We start from the raw sequence: 13,777 nt of genomic DNA on the forward strand, positions 1-13,777 counted from the left end.
TTCTAGGGATCCTGACTGACCATTCTCGCTCTGCAGCTCCTTCCACGTTTGAAGAAAACAAGATGTTGCAAACTCCTCAGGAGGGAAATAGAAGGGGAACAGAACGAGGATGTATGGAGTAGCTGCTAGATGCCCGTGCTTCCCATACATCATTTCAAGTAGCTCTGAGAGCACCCTTACCAGGGGTTCTGCATCAGATAAGGGAACTGAGGCTCAGAGAGGCATAGGGATTTGCCCAAGGACACACCACACATCTGCATCTATCTGGGACTGGCTTCAAGCTGTCCAAGCTGGACAGACTCCACCGATCATTTGTCACTTGTCTCCCTCAGTTGGGGGTGACTTCTTCCACCAGCTAGGTCCCAAGCTTCCTTTGGGAAACACCCTCCCCTCATTCCTGGTCACATGGTTGGGGAAGGACAGACCCTGACCCCCAGCACCTTTATGTTTCCAGGACCTGTGGACCCAGTTAAAGGGTCAGGACAATCCAAACAAGGATCCAATAGGGCCCAAGAGATCAACCCCAGCACTTTTATTTGTTCTACCAAGAATGCAGAATTTGTCTCCAACCCTGACCCCAGATTTAAAACTGGAAGCATGTTGCCCCAGAAACTGTTGGCCGACATCTTGTGACCATGTCATGTGAAATGCTCCTAGGAGTGGAGGGGAAGCATAGAAATACAGACAGAAAACAGGTCCTGGTCACATTGTTCGAACCACTGGATCAAATCCTGCCTGAAGCCAACCTACCTCTGACCCTTCAGTTACATGAGCTGATAATTTTATTTTATCTGAACAGGTTTTTTGCTACTTGCAACCAAGGGGATTCTGACAGACACAGTATTCAGAAAGGTATCTTTCCTATTCCCGAGACCAAGAAGGCCCAGCTGAGTATCCCCAGGGGCCAGGGAGTGAGCAGAGTGGGGATGCCACCTACCGTGACTGCTCCTGTGCCCCTCTGAGTCCTGAAGCTTGAGGAGTCCCCAGGCTGGGGTGAGGAGTGGGCTTGGAAGTTGGTCCAAGGGCTGCACAGGGACAGAGCCCTGTAGATGCAGGCGGGGGACTGTGTGGCCTCACAGACTCAGGGCAGCCAGGACATGGCCATGGGATCCCTGGAAAACAGGAGAAACAAGAGTGAGCGGTGGGGCTTATAGGGGGACAGAGGGGCCCATGGGCGTGGGGGTAGGGCAGAAGGCAGCTACACTTCAGCAAAGGTGAGAGCCAAGTTTCTCTTCATTTCCTCATACCTTGCCTCGTATTTCCCCTATTCACTATACCCTGCCCCCACCCCGTACCTCTCCCTCCCCCTGTGACACTTCCAGGCTGCAGAAAAGCAACTGTGGGAGGGAGGGGCTCCCTCTGACAAGAAGGGAGAGGTGGGGGACAGGTGTGGCCGGAATCCCTGGGTAGCCAGTGCGTGTGTGCCTACTGCTGGGGAGAGAAGCAGCTTCACCCTCACGCTTGGGCTCACTTCTCACGGCTCCTCTCCCAGCAGGTGCCCAGAGCCGACTTAGGGCCTGAGGCAGCCAGAGCAGGACAAGATGAGTGAGGTGGCCATCTTCTCTGCTCCCTAGTCTAGACTTCTAAAAGAATCCCAGAGAGGACAATGCTTTCCCCAAGGGAACCAGTGACGTTTCAGGCGGGGGGCAGAGAGCAGCTCCGACTGCCCCCCAGCTGCCCTCCCACCTGAGGAATCAGGAGACCACCTACTCTGTCTTCATGCCAGCCTCCCTTGGGCACTGTCCCCGGCTGGGGCCACCCCTCTTGGGGCCCATACACTTGCCCAGCTTCTCTCGGAGGCCACACTGGGACCTCTGGGGAGAGAAGCAGGCATGGATATTTCAGACTCTGGACACTACCAGAGGTCCCGGCCTGTGCAAAGTCACGAAGCCTTGTTAGGCCCTTAATGAGTCCTCTGAGCTCAGGGCTGCCGGCCTTCTTCTTGGTTCCATAAGAAGGCATGATGACAGAGATCCCGAACCACAGCACATTAGGGCTGATTGGATTTCTGGAAATGTCTCTAGACCAGCACAGTCTCACAGAGCTTTCTTCAGTGAAGGGAACGTTCTATACCTGTGCGGCCCAGTGTGGTAGCCACTAGCCACGACGGGATTCGGAAACGTGGACAGTGTGACTAAGAAACTGATTTCAAATTTTTTATTTAATTACTTTATATTTAAATCAAAATAGCCACAGGTGGCTAGTGGCGACCAGAGGAGACAGTGCAGCTCTGGACCAAGCCTTGCCCAGCCCCTGGCCACAGCACACGAGGAAAACGGAGGTCCACAGACAGGAAGGGATTTGCTCAACGTCAGACAGACAGTGTGTGACAGAGACACAAAGGCCAAAGCAGAACCTTGTTCCTCCAGCTCCTAGTGCCACTGCCCGCCCCACGGTGGCCTCGTGTCCTCCCACCACGTTTGGCCCCATCACACTAGATGCCCTGCCTTTCCCACCATGCTCAGGGCTCACACTGGGTGTCTCACTGCCGCCCCCCGAGCAGGCTATCAGGCCACCTTGGAAGGGATCCACCTCTCCCAGCCACTGCCGCTGGCCCGTCCCTCCGTCCTTCCGACAAAGCAGCCTCAACCAATGTCCCTGAAGTTGCCTGGGGAAATCATCCCTCAGAGGGAAGTGCTCCGGGCACACAGATGTTCATGGAAGGGTTATTTATAACAGCAAGATACTGGAAGCTGCCTAAACATCCCACAACAGAGATGACAAAGTGCATCGTGACACCTCCACTCGAAGGACTATTACACGGCCATTAACAGTGATAACCATGGAACTCTAATGACATTGAACAAGAAAACAGAGAAGATGGGTGGGGGGGGTGGGCAGCAGCAGTGGCCAGGGCCCCGCACGCACTGAGCCCCGCACAGCCGTGATCCCCCGCCCCGTGCCGCAGCGTCATGGGGGGCCGATGACATAACCACTTTACAGATGGACGAGCGGAGTCCAGAGAAGCCACGCATGCTCCTGGTTACAGGGGGAGTAAGGGCAGAGTCGGGGCCTGCGCTCTCGCTTTCTGACCCTCAGGCCAGACTTCCACGGCGGCTTCTTCTTGCCATGATGGCGACATCATGGATGCCCCTTCCTTTCCATTTATTTACTCCTCTTATTTAACAAACACATACAAAGTGCCCGGCACCTTTTGCAGTGCTTTCTAGATGTTGACTCGTGTAATCTGCACAAGAACTGTAAGATGGAGCAATTATGATGCCCTGTTTTTTTTTTTTTTTTTGGACAAGGAAAGCAAGGTATAGAGAGATGAAGCCACTTGTCTAAGGTCAAGAGCCCCTTGGACTCCCTCACGTTTGGCAAGGTTCCAGCATTGTCTTCGCAGGAAAAGGGCAAGGAGACAAGGGAGGGAACAGTTGTTGCCTTGGGTGGGTGAAAACAAGTGTGTGTGTGTGTGTGTGTGTGTGTGTGTGTGTGTTTTCCCTTTTAAATTTCATAAAAATTCTTTTTATGGCAATTGAAAGAAAAAAGTTCAAGAAATAAAATAAATGTCTCAAAATCTGTCTTTAAAAAACAAGCACACACACACAAAATGAAAACATATCAAGGTCAAGCTCCTGATGCCTCCAAGAGACCTCCACTGTGAACATAATCCACCTCCCAGCAGCAAAGCTCCTGTCTCCAGGCTTTTCTGCTCACTTCCTGTCGCCCTGGCCACTCCCTCCTGCCTGGGCGAGATCCTCACCTCAGAGGTCAGTGGGGAGCGGCCCTGGGTGGAGGCAGACTTCAATAAACGCCTCCCGCCCCTCCGCACAGCGCCGTGGGGTCCAGCCACTGGCAAGGGCTGACCTCGAGAGGTCACGGCATCCGGGCCTCTGCCTCCAGCCCCAGCCAGCCCCATTCCACAGGTGGAGAGACTGAGGCCTAAGGGGTGAAAGACCTCAGCGGAGGTTACACTGCTACGGAACAGTGACACACGTACGTGCGCGCACACACGTGTGACCCATATGTTCCTGCATGCCGTGCTTCAGGTTCATGGCCAGCCCTCTCACTGAAGGAGCAGATGATTCCCAGCTTACCCACATACACTCTCACACACACAATCGTTACATCATTAACTGCTACCATATCCACAATTGTATAATTTGCTATTTCTCCTTTACATGTTTCTGTGTTATTTTTCATTTTTTCACCACATACTTGTTGAGCCTTTACTACATGCTAGGAGTATTATAGATGCTGAGAATTCAGTGGGCTGCAAAACAGACAAGTTTGATGCTCTCGTGGGGAGGGGGGTAAAGATGATTAGCAAATAAACAAGGAAGATAACTGCAAACAGCAACAAGTACAATTAAGATCATTAAACCAGGTAACAGGAGAGAGAGGTCCTGGGGTGGGGCTAGCTGGTGGGTCAGGGAAGGTCTCTGTGCGGACGCCATACCCGAATTCACACCTAGAGGATAAGGAACCAGTCTCACCTTGAGCCGGAGGAGGAGGAGAGCAGAGGCGGGTGGGAGGCCGGTGTTTCTGGGGCCTGGCAGGAGGTGGGCAGAGGTGGGAACAACTGTGAGAAATGAGGCCGCAGAGGGAGGTCGGGGCCTCGGGGCCAAGGTTGGGGCCTCGGGGCCAAGGCCAGGGCCTTGGGCTTCGCCTCTGGGGTGATGAAAAGTCACCAGGGAAGGGCTGTGAGGTCTTCTTCGCTGTGAAAATTTCCCTGGGGCTGCTGAGTGGAGGCTGGATTTAAAGGAGCGGGCACGGGAGCAAGGGCCCAGTGGGCTGGCTGCCGCAGCTGCCAACACACAGCAACAAGGCTGGGCCCAGGTGAGGGAGGACTAGACGGATTCATGGTGCGTGCGGGAGCAGGGCCAGCTCCTCCGAAGTTGGCGGGTGAGCTGGATGTGAGGGAGTGGGAGTAAGAAAAGGAACCACGGATGACTCTTATCTTCCACCACACACATGCCCTGCTTTTACCACCGCCCCCCATACAATTTGCACGATTAGAAAATAACACCGCAGATGAGCAAGTACCACCCCCCACAGCGAGTCTCGCGTGCCCCTGAGGCATCTTACTTCCAGAGCCCCTGCTCTGTTCCCTGTCCTGTGTGTGGTGCGTGGGGAGGAGCAAGACTGGGTCCCACCCTCAGGCTGACAAGATTGTCCGAAAAGGCAGGATAGGGGAGGGTTCGGGGGCTGCCCCAGAGCAGGCCCCCAGCTGGCTGCACCTGTGAGCAGCAAGGCTGGGGAACAGCCGGCTTCAGAGCCCTTGCGCCACCCCCTGCTAGCCCCCCTGCTAGCCATGGGACCCTGGGGAAGTTCTTCCACATCCCCAGACTCGCTCAGCCCCCTCGTCTTCCGAGTGGCAACCACCATCCTCCCACATAAGGCTGTGATGAAGGGCCGGTGAAATGAGACATGTCAAGAACTGGCATTTGTAAATATTAGCGTCCTTCCCCTTTTGTTTTCAAAAGGGGGCCAAAAAAGCCAATTTGGGCTTAGACCAGTAAGCTTCCCATCCATTCTAATAAGAAATTCTAGAAGTGCTACACAGAACACAGGAAAGACAATGGCAAGTTTGAGTTCACTTACCAAAGAATCTTGCAGGATAACTACATGTCCCCTCTTGGCTGTTCGAAAGGATGACATGCATTCCAGCCAGCCAGGAGCGAGGCCCTCATGACATCCTTATGTAGGAGACAGAAAGCTATGCGCTGGCTCACTCAGTGGTTAGCTAAATAACCATGTCCAGGAATGTGGGAGAGTGGGTCACACCGGCTCTTGGGGGAGGATTCGCCCCTGGCAGTGGCAGGGCTGGTCCTTGGCCCTGCCTGGAACAACTGTTTTGGCAGAGACTAGGATGGAACCTTGAAGGTAGGTCCAGCCTGAGAGGGGTCAACTAGGGAGGCAGGGTCCCCTGTTCAAGGCCTTCCATGCACCCTAGGAATGGGCCACAGTATATAAAAGAGAGTTACCAGAACCTGGGTAAGCTGAGTAGCTACACAGAGAGGCCAGGGACTCTGGTCATGGACTCTGTGGAGCCTGGTGGCCAGGAGACAGAGAGGCTAGGTAAGCCAGTTGCTTCGGCTCTGGAGACAGTGCAGCTACTTCCAGAAAGCCATGCCCAGGCATCTATGCGCCTGTCTAGAAGGTATTTGATAACATGAAATCTGCCCATGGGGATCTTGACAGGAAGAGGTGGGCCTGGAACCATGTTCCCTGGGGAAGTCTCAAAAGGCCTGGTCAGGACGTTAGGTCCCTGACAGAGACACTTAGCATTTATGTGCCCAGAGAGCCGACCTAAGCCCAGTGGAAAAAAAAGATTCTAGGGAGACAGATTTCTGTCCATCACAAGGAGCAGTGAGCTCCCTGTCCCTGGGGGCATGCAAGCAGAAGTCTGGGAACCATGTATGTTGGGTGGGGATTTTGCACTAAATGGGGAAGTTGCTTTCAACCATGTGTTTCTTTAATTCTATCACCATATGAATCAGGGCAAAGTGGGTGTCAGAGAGAGTGAAGGGAAAGGAAGGTCATGACCATAATGATAGTTATTATTAGTACTACATTATAGATCACTGCACATTCCCATATATTCTCTAACTGGATCTTCTGCCCATCCCAGGGCAGGATGATTAACCCCATTTATAGGATGAGGCAGTGGAGGCCCAGACAGGAAATGGGACCAGTCCAAGTTCCCACAGCACATCAGCCCCAGATTCCTTCTATGGCCCAACACCTAGGGGGCCTTCCCCTCCTGCACCCTCAATGGTCATCCCACCACCCCTGCCCCAGAAGGAGCAGAAATCTCTCCACCACGTGGGATTTCATCCAGGTGCCGAGACTCCTCATTCCCGATGGTTAGAGATTCTTTTTGCCCAACCCCCTGGAACCTGGGAGGGGAATCCCAGCCCAGAAGGCTTCTCCTCCCTGGCTACCCAAGCCCTGCTCTTCCATTCTCCCCGCTCCGTCCCCTGGTGGTCCAGCCACAGCCCCTTATGTGGGTTCCTTCAAACCAGACCTGCATCCAGACACTAGGCTTTGCCCAGGAAGTGAACTCAAGAAGGGTCCCTCCCCCAGGCCTCATTCTCCTCAAACTTACACAGGCGGCTTGTGAGTGGGGGAACCGGAGCCCACCCTGCCAGGCACGCCTCCTGGCCACCTTCCCCCTTCCTAGCCAAGAAGGGCCGAGAGAGAGGGAGAGAGGGCATCTGGGCAGGGGCGGTGGGAGTCCCTGGGGGAGAGGACCCGCAGGGCAGCCGCACCCGGTACCGGTCCTCGCCCACAGCACGCCCTGAGCCCTCAGGATCCTTTTACTTTCCAGGTGAGGGAATGAAGGCTCAGAGAGATGAAGGAACTTGTCCAAGTTCAAAACATTAAATGGAACAGAAGACACAGCCTGTAAGTCCTGGAGTCAGGGTGTGAACCCGGGACCAGCTGAATCCAACCACCTGGCGCTTTCGCGTGCCCCCCCCCCCCCCGCCCCCGCTGTCAGTGCAGAAGTAGCAGGCGGCTCGGACAGGCGGCCAGGTGGGCAGAAGACAGGGGTGAGATGACAAGACAGAGACACGGGGCAGCGGGGACGGATGAACCGACAAGTGGCTCCTGCAGGGGCCAGAACGAGACAGCTCCCGAAGCCACCCTCCTGATCGATGAAAGGCCACCAAGTGCCACCTCTGCTGCCATCTGCCCCTCAAATCTGCCCCAAGTGTTGCCTGAGTCCTTCCCCGGACGTCCAGGCCTGAGCGGCAGACAAAACTCCCCCCTTAGGAGTCTCCCATTCTCGGAGGGTCCCTGGGGCAGGGGCCAGGGGTGGGCAGAGGGAGTAGGGGGCCGGTCCTAGCCCCGGGCAAGACCGTCTGCCCAGCTTCCGCAGCCCACGCCCAGCCCGCGGGTGTAGCACGCAGACTGCCCACCCGCACGGCACACCCTCCGGCCCCGTGTGGCCGAGCCGGGTGTCCCCGGGCCCTGCTGGCGGCCAAGTACAACCCGCCTGTCCTCAGAGCATGCAGGCTTTGAGCAACAGCCTCGCCACTGAATATTTAAGAAGGAAAATACTTTTTTTTTTTTCCAAGAAAGAGAGAGAGAGAGAAAGGGAGGGAGGAGGAAGCCCGCAAAGAAGGAGGAGGGAAAGAGGGAGGGAGAAACCTACCCCATCACTGCAGTCAAGGTCACAGGCATCGTTGTGGGGCGGCGCGGGCAAGGAGCCTTTAATCTGAGAGTTCAGGCTGAGGAAACTAAACGCTTGAAGCCGGAGTACATTACTGCCCTGAATGATCTGTCGGCTTCTATTAGGCTAAATATCTCTGTATAATGGGGAATTATCCTCTGAAAAGGCAAACTGCCGGCCTCTGCAGGGAGGGGGCGTGCGGCGGGAACCTCTCCTCATGAGGGTTCTCCCACGGGAGGGGGGGAAGAGCAGGACCAACTCAGAAAGCCACCCCCCACCCACACCCCCTCCCCGGAAAGTCACAGTCAGCAGCTGTTTGATGGTTCTGGCGGGCGCCAGCCTCCCTCCCCCTCTTCCTCAGACTCTCCCTCACTCCCTCCACATAGGAGCCTGAAAAGATGCCAGACCGGGGGTAGAGGCCTGACAATGCCTTGGTGACAGCAGGTGACCTGGGGGGAGTCCCTGAGCCTCTCGGAACCTCTGCGTCCCCACCTTTTAGACGGAGCTCGTAACAGCCACCCGAAGGCCGTACCGGGGCAGGGTATGAAGCTGGCCCAGCGCCCAGCAGGGTGGGTACCCAGGACGGTTTCACTCGTGCTGAGCCACCCACTGGTGAGGACCTCCCCCTCCAAGTCCCCTCCTCCTCCTCCTCACTCCCCACTGGGCACCAGCACCTCCTCCAGGAAACACGCCCTCCAGGAACCCCACTCATGGGTATCTCCTACAGCCAGAAACCCAGAAACCCACCTTCTGGGCTCCCCCCCCCCAGTGTCTAGTGGTTGTGTGCCAGTGGACACTCCAGCCTTAGGGCTTCCCTCGGACCAGGGCAGCATTGCCTCCTTCCCATCTTCCCCAGGCCCCCTTCTCGGACAGGGCACCTAGAACTGCCCAGATTTGGCAGGCTCGGAAGCAGGGGCTGGGTCCCCTGGAAGGTGACACTCGGGGGAAGGCGGTCAGCACCAGGGAAGCAGAGCCAGCAAGCCAGAAACCCCCGGACATGAGTCTGTGAGAGCAAAGTGGTGGGCAGACCGTCTGCAGGATTGTCAGGGCCCAAGGCAGGGCTGAGGCTGGGTCAGAGCAGCACAGAGGTGGGACTCGGTGCTGGGTTCCCTGCACAGGGCTGAGGTGCTGCAGGTTCAGACCGGGAGGACTCTTAGGGGTCAAGAGGGGCAGGGCTGACCTGGGAAGGGACAGGGCCAAATGGCTCTAGCTGGGTGGGGAACAGGGCAGGAGGGCTGAGAGCCAGGTGGGGAGATGCTGCAGACCCTCTGGCTCCTCAGGATTCTCGCGCCACTCTCAGTCTGCAGGAAACCCCTGGGACAGCTCAGGACCCCTCACTGCAGATCCAGCTACTGCTGTCTCGAGGCACGTGGCTGGGCCAGGAAGGCCCATTCTGAGGGCGAGTCCAGAACCAATGACTACAACCCAGTGGGACATCAGAAAGGAAGGCCACCCTGAGGGTAGGAAGAGGCTGCTGTGCGCTCCCACATCCCACTGTAGACCCAAAGGCCCAGCCCAGAGTCCCCACAGCAGGCGAGGGCAACTTATTCCTTGATTCATTCCTTGATTCATTCAGCAAATGCTCTCTAATGCTTTCTGTGAACTAAAGGTACAAAAATTCCCAAGACCCTGCATCAGGGAGTTCACTGTCTAATGGGACAAGTGCGTAGGGGGGGCCCACAGGGAGATAAGGGATAATGACTCAGGGACTGTGTGAGAGTGAGAGCCCAAGCTGCTGGGGAAACAGGGTCGGGGGGGCCCCCAATCCAGGGGAAGGGTCTTTGAGAAGGGCCTTGAGGGAAAAGGAACTGGGTTTGAAAGCAATGGGGAAGGGTCCTGCAGGCAGAGGGTCAGCCTGTGCCAATGCCCAGGGGTACGAATGACGGGTACGGAGGGAGACAGCCCCTCTCCCCGGGGGAGGGCCTTGTGTGCAGAGACGGGGCTTTAGCTCTTGGCCCGAGAGCCATGAGCAGCTGGAAGGGTTTCAAGTGGGGCGTGACAGGCCCCAATCTGTGCTTCCGAAATATCACCCCAGCTGCCCCTGGGTTGAGGACGGAGGACACAGAAGAAGATAGGAAGCAGTGAAAAGTTAGGACTGAGGCAGTGAGCAGGGGAGAGAAGCTGGGGCCCAAGGCAGGCAAAGGGCTGGAAAGGAGGGGAGGATGCATGAGGGACTCAGGAGGCTGCATCTGCCGAGGGAAGGCCTTGGTTCTAACACCGCGGTAAGACAACAGCAGTGTCCCACCGAGCATGACGGGTGCTCCTGTCCAAACAACACTGTCAAACTTTGCAAGCCTTTTTAAATCCAGGAGTTGCCTTGATCACGCAACATTCAGGTGAGCCGGATGAGCCAGGGATGGGTTACTTAGTTCACTAATTCAACAAGAATTTGTTGAGCGCCCGCTATGTTCCAGGCCTTGTTCCGACCTACTCAGCAGAATGGGGAACTGAGACCCAGGAGTGCTGCCGAGGAAGTTCCACGGCCACACGGCGTGGGTGGGCATCCACAGCTGCTGCCAGTCTCCAGTGGTGAGAGCTGGGGCGGGGCTCGGGCCACAGCCCAGGAGCCTGCGGGGCTGACCGGGGATGGCCACTGGCTCAGGCACTCATATCCTCCAGAACTGGAGAACGGCTAGGAGCAAAAGCCACACAGGAGCTGTGGAAGGGGAAGGCCTGACAACAGGGGCTGGCTCGTGGACCGGGACAGGAATGAGACTCAGTCTGGAGTGGAAGCACCTCTCCTTCCCCGACGGGGTGGGAAGCCAGAGAGAAAGTATGAAATGAAAGGAGGCAGGTTCACGGTGCAAAGCACTGATCTCCTCTGTGGGCAGGAGGCTGGAAAGGGCAGACGGGGCATGGAGAGGGAATGGCTGGGCCTTCAGGCCCACTTGAGAGAGGAGGGGGCACGGAGGCAGGGCCAGAGGGTAAGAGCTGGGCTGGGCCCCCTGAGGTGGCTACAGGGAGGGGAGAGTCAGGGAGCCCCAGCAGGGAAGAGCAGGCCCCATGACCGCCCTAGCAGGTGCCCTGTGCGGTGGCCTCAGGCTGCCCTGTGCTCAAGGGGTGCTAAGAGTCTCCCCAGATTGTAGGCTCCCAAGGGCCCTATAGGTGTCTGGAAAAGCCAAGAGCAGCCTAACTGCCTCCAACTCCTGCTGTCACTGATGGGAGCCACCTGGGTCAGCACTGGAGTGACTCCTCCACTCTGGTTCCCAGTGGAGGCCCCAAGGCCAGCCTGTCCACGCCAAGCACTTGCAAGCAGGCTCCCTGCTTCCCTGGGCCCTAGTCTCCTCATCGGTAAGCCTGGGCAACACCTGCCTCTCAGGTGCTCAGGTAAGGAGAGCAGCGCCCAGTGCCCAGTAGGTGCACCCAGACGACTGTCCCCTTCCCCTCTCGGGTGGCAGGGCCTCTTGGAGTCCAGTCCTCACAGAAGCCCCAGTGTCTGGCACACACTTTTGCTCAATTAACTTTTACTGACCTGAGTTTAACTGCTAACCAGCTGGTAGCGAACTGAGGCGATCAGAATCTTGCCCGCTGGGGAGGGGGCTAAGAGGAAGGCGGACATCCATAGGAGGACACGGCAGACGCCCCAGGAGCAGACATGCAGATGCGGCAGAGGCCAAGGTTGTGGGGGGGAATGGCAGAGGCCCCGTTCTCACCACACCCATTAGTCAGGCGGAGCTGGCAGGGGAGCCGGTGAAGGGGACTGAGAGCTGGGGCTGGGGTGCACCCAACTGGAGGGTCCCTGGGCAGATGGGCCTCCTGGCTGCAGGGCCCCTGATAGCACCCAGAGCCTTGAGAGCTGTTCCTCCAACCTACCCTTTCCCCACTTTGGAATCCACCCCACTGTGTGCCCTGCCCAAGCTAGAGTACTAGAAAGAAACTGAAATAAGTCAAAAGGAAGGAGGAGCCACTTCTGGGAGAAGGGGCAGAGCCTGGAAGGCTTCACAGAGGTGGTGGCTTTTAACTGCTCTGGGCCTCACCTTGCTCTTCCATGAAACAGGACTGCTATCCTCCCCCTCCTCCTCTTACTACTACTACCAATAATAATAGCTGAAGCATGTGGAGCACTAAAATCTGTGCTAGGCTCTGTGTGAGCACTTGGTGCCCAGAGAGACTGAGGTAGAGATGAGGCTGAGCCTGCCCTGCTCCTAGACTCCCTTTCACTGGACTGGCTTGTGGAGAGTCGACTGGGATCTAGGGCTTGGGCGGCAGGCAAGGTGGGTATCACTGGTGGCCAAGGTCTGCGAGTTCCCAGTGTTGGCAGCATCACTCTAAGCGGCCCTCCTGAGCTGGGTAAGTGGAATGGGGCTGGGAGCTGCAGGAGGGACGCTTCCAGAGCCAGGTCAGAGGCTACACAGTGTCTGCAGGGGCAGCTCAGCTTGGCCCTCACAGTGTACAAAACACTGGTGCTGACTGTGGCCTATACCTGCAGCTTCCCCCATGCTGTCCTCCCAGGACCAACCTCACCCACACTCCAGGTTCGAGAATTTCTTGGGCTCTAAGCAGGCAGGGGTGGAGGGAGAGGGAAGAGGAGAAAAGCAGCCGTGGCCGTCTCTGTGTGTCTATGCTGGAACTACACACCATGCTGGGCCGGTACAGTTATTCCCACTTAATGAGGAAACAGGCTCCTGGGGGTAATGCCCCTTGCCCAAGGTCACAGCTGGGAGTGGCTGAGCTGGGACTCACACCTAGGACTGTCTGTTCCTCATGGACCAGGAGGTGCCAAAGGCCAGAAGGGCTCATGGGGCTGACGGTGGAAGGCACGTCAAAGCATAATCAGCAGGCCCAGGAGGGGTCTTTAGGGGCGGACTCTTCCTGACAGCCCTCCCAGTGCTGCAAGCTGTCCCATACCCAGGGCTGGCGGGGCAGGCAGTTTGAGAAGATGAGGCAGGAGAGGGTGACAGAGGTCTCTCCTTTGACTTCCAGCAGCCCTCCGCCCCACTCACCCCTCCCCGAAAGCATCCCATCTTCCTGGTGAGACAGGGCACCTAGGAGGCCTTATGCTGCCAACAGGGCTTGAGAAGGACCTTTGCATGGGGCCGGGGGTGGGGGGTGGGCGAGGAAGTATGGTTAAGGGGAGATGAAACTCAGCCCAGAACTATGACAAGGCCACCTGTGGGCTGTGGCTAGTGCAGGGAGAGGGTAGGGAAGGCCCAAGAGAACAGAAGTCACGGTGCCTGGACTCCCACTGGTAGAGCATCATTCCTTTGAGTCCTCAGAGATGTTCAGTTTCCACAAGGCTTCTGAGCCTGGGAGAGGCACCATCTAGGAATACTGGCAGTGGGAGAGAGGATGCTGAGGACGACCCCTTCCTCTCCTAACACGCTGTTTGTTGGCACAAGTGTCTTTCCCTCTCTGGTCCCCAGATGCCCCGTCTGCCATATGAGGTATCCAGGCCTAAAGGCTGGCGGACACCTAAGGGAGGTGGCAAGGCCCCAAATAAGCCACCCCTCCCAATGCCTGTATTGACTACAGGTTGCGAGCTCAGCATGATCCTCGCTGGCTGTCCCTTAACCTCTCAACAAGGCCATGATGCAGATAGCAGCACTCGATTTGCCAGGAGAACAAACTGAGGCTCAGGCATAAGGAGGGACACTCCAAGGTGTCCAGGAAGAACTGCAGACAAGCCCTACGGACCCGGTTTTGTTCAGCACTGGA

The 13,777-nt window shown here is 56.8% G+C and overlaps 1 protein-coding gene across 11 annotated transcripts in view; it reads right to left on the bottom strand.

Moving 5' to 3' along the window:
* LINGO1 (leucine rich repeat and Ig domain containing 1) overlaps positions 1 to 13,777 on the bottom strand; it is a 215,465-nt gene that overhangs the window by 100,705 nt on the left and 100,983 nt on the right. For all 11 annotated transcript variants that reach the window (XR_013450388.1, XR_013450389.1, XR_013450391.1 and 8 more), the window contains exon 3: positions 938 to 1,112. The gene's annotated coding sequence lies outside the window, so the exon portion shown is untranslated. The remainder of the gene's footprint in view (positions 1 to 937; positions 1,113 to 13,777) is intronic.

This window comes from Halichoerus grypus, chromosome 8, assembly GCF_964656455.1.
Source record: "Halichoerus grypus chromosome 8, mHalGry1.hap1.1, whole genome shotgun sequence".
Classification (NCBI taxonomy): Eukaryota; Metazoa; Chordata; class Mammalia; order Carnivora; family Phocidae; genus Halichoerus; species Halichoerus grypus.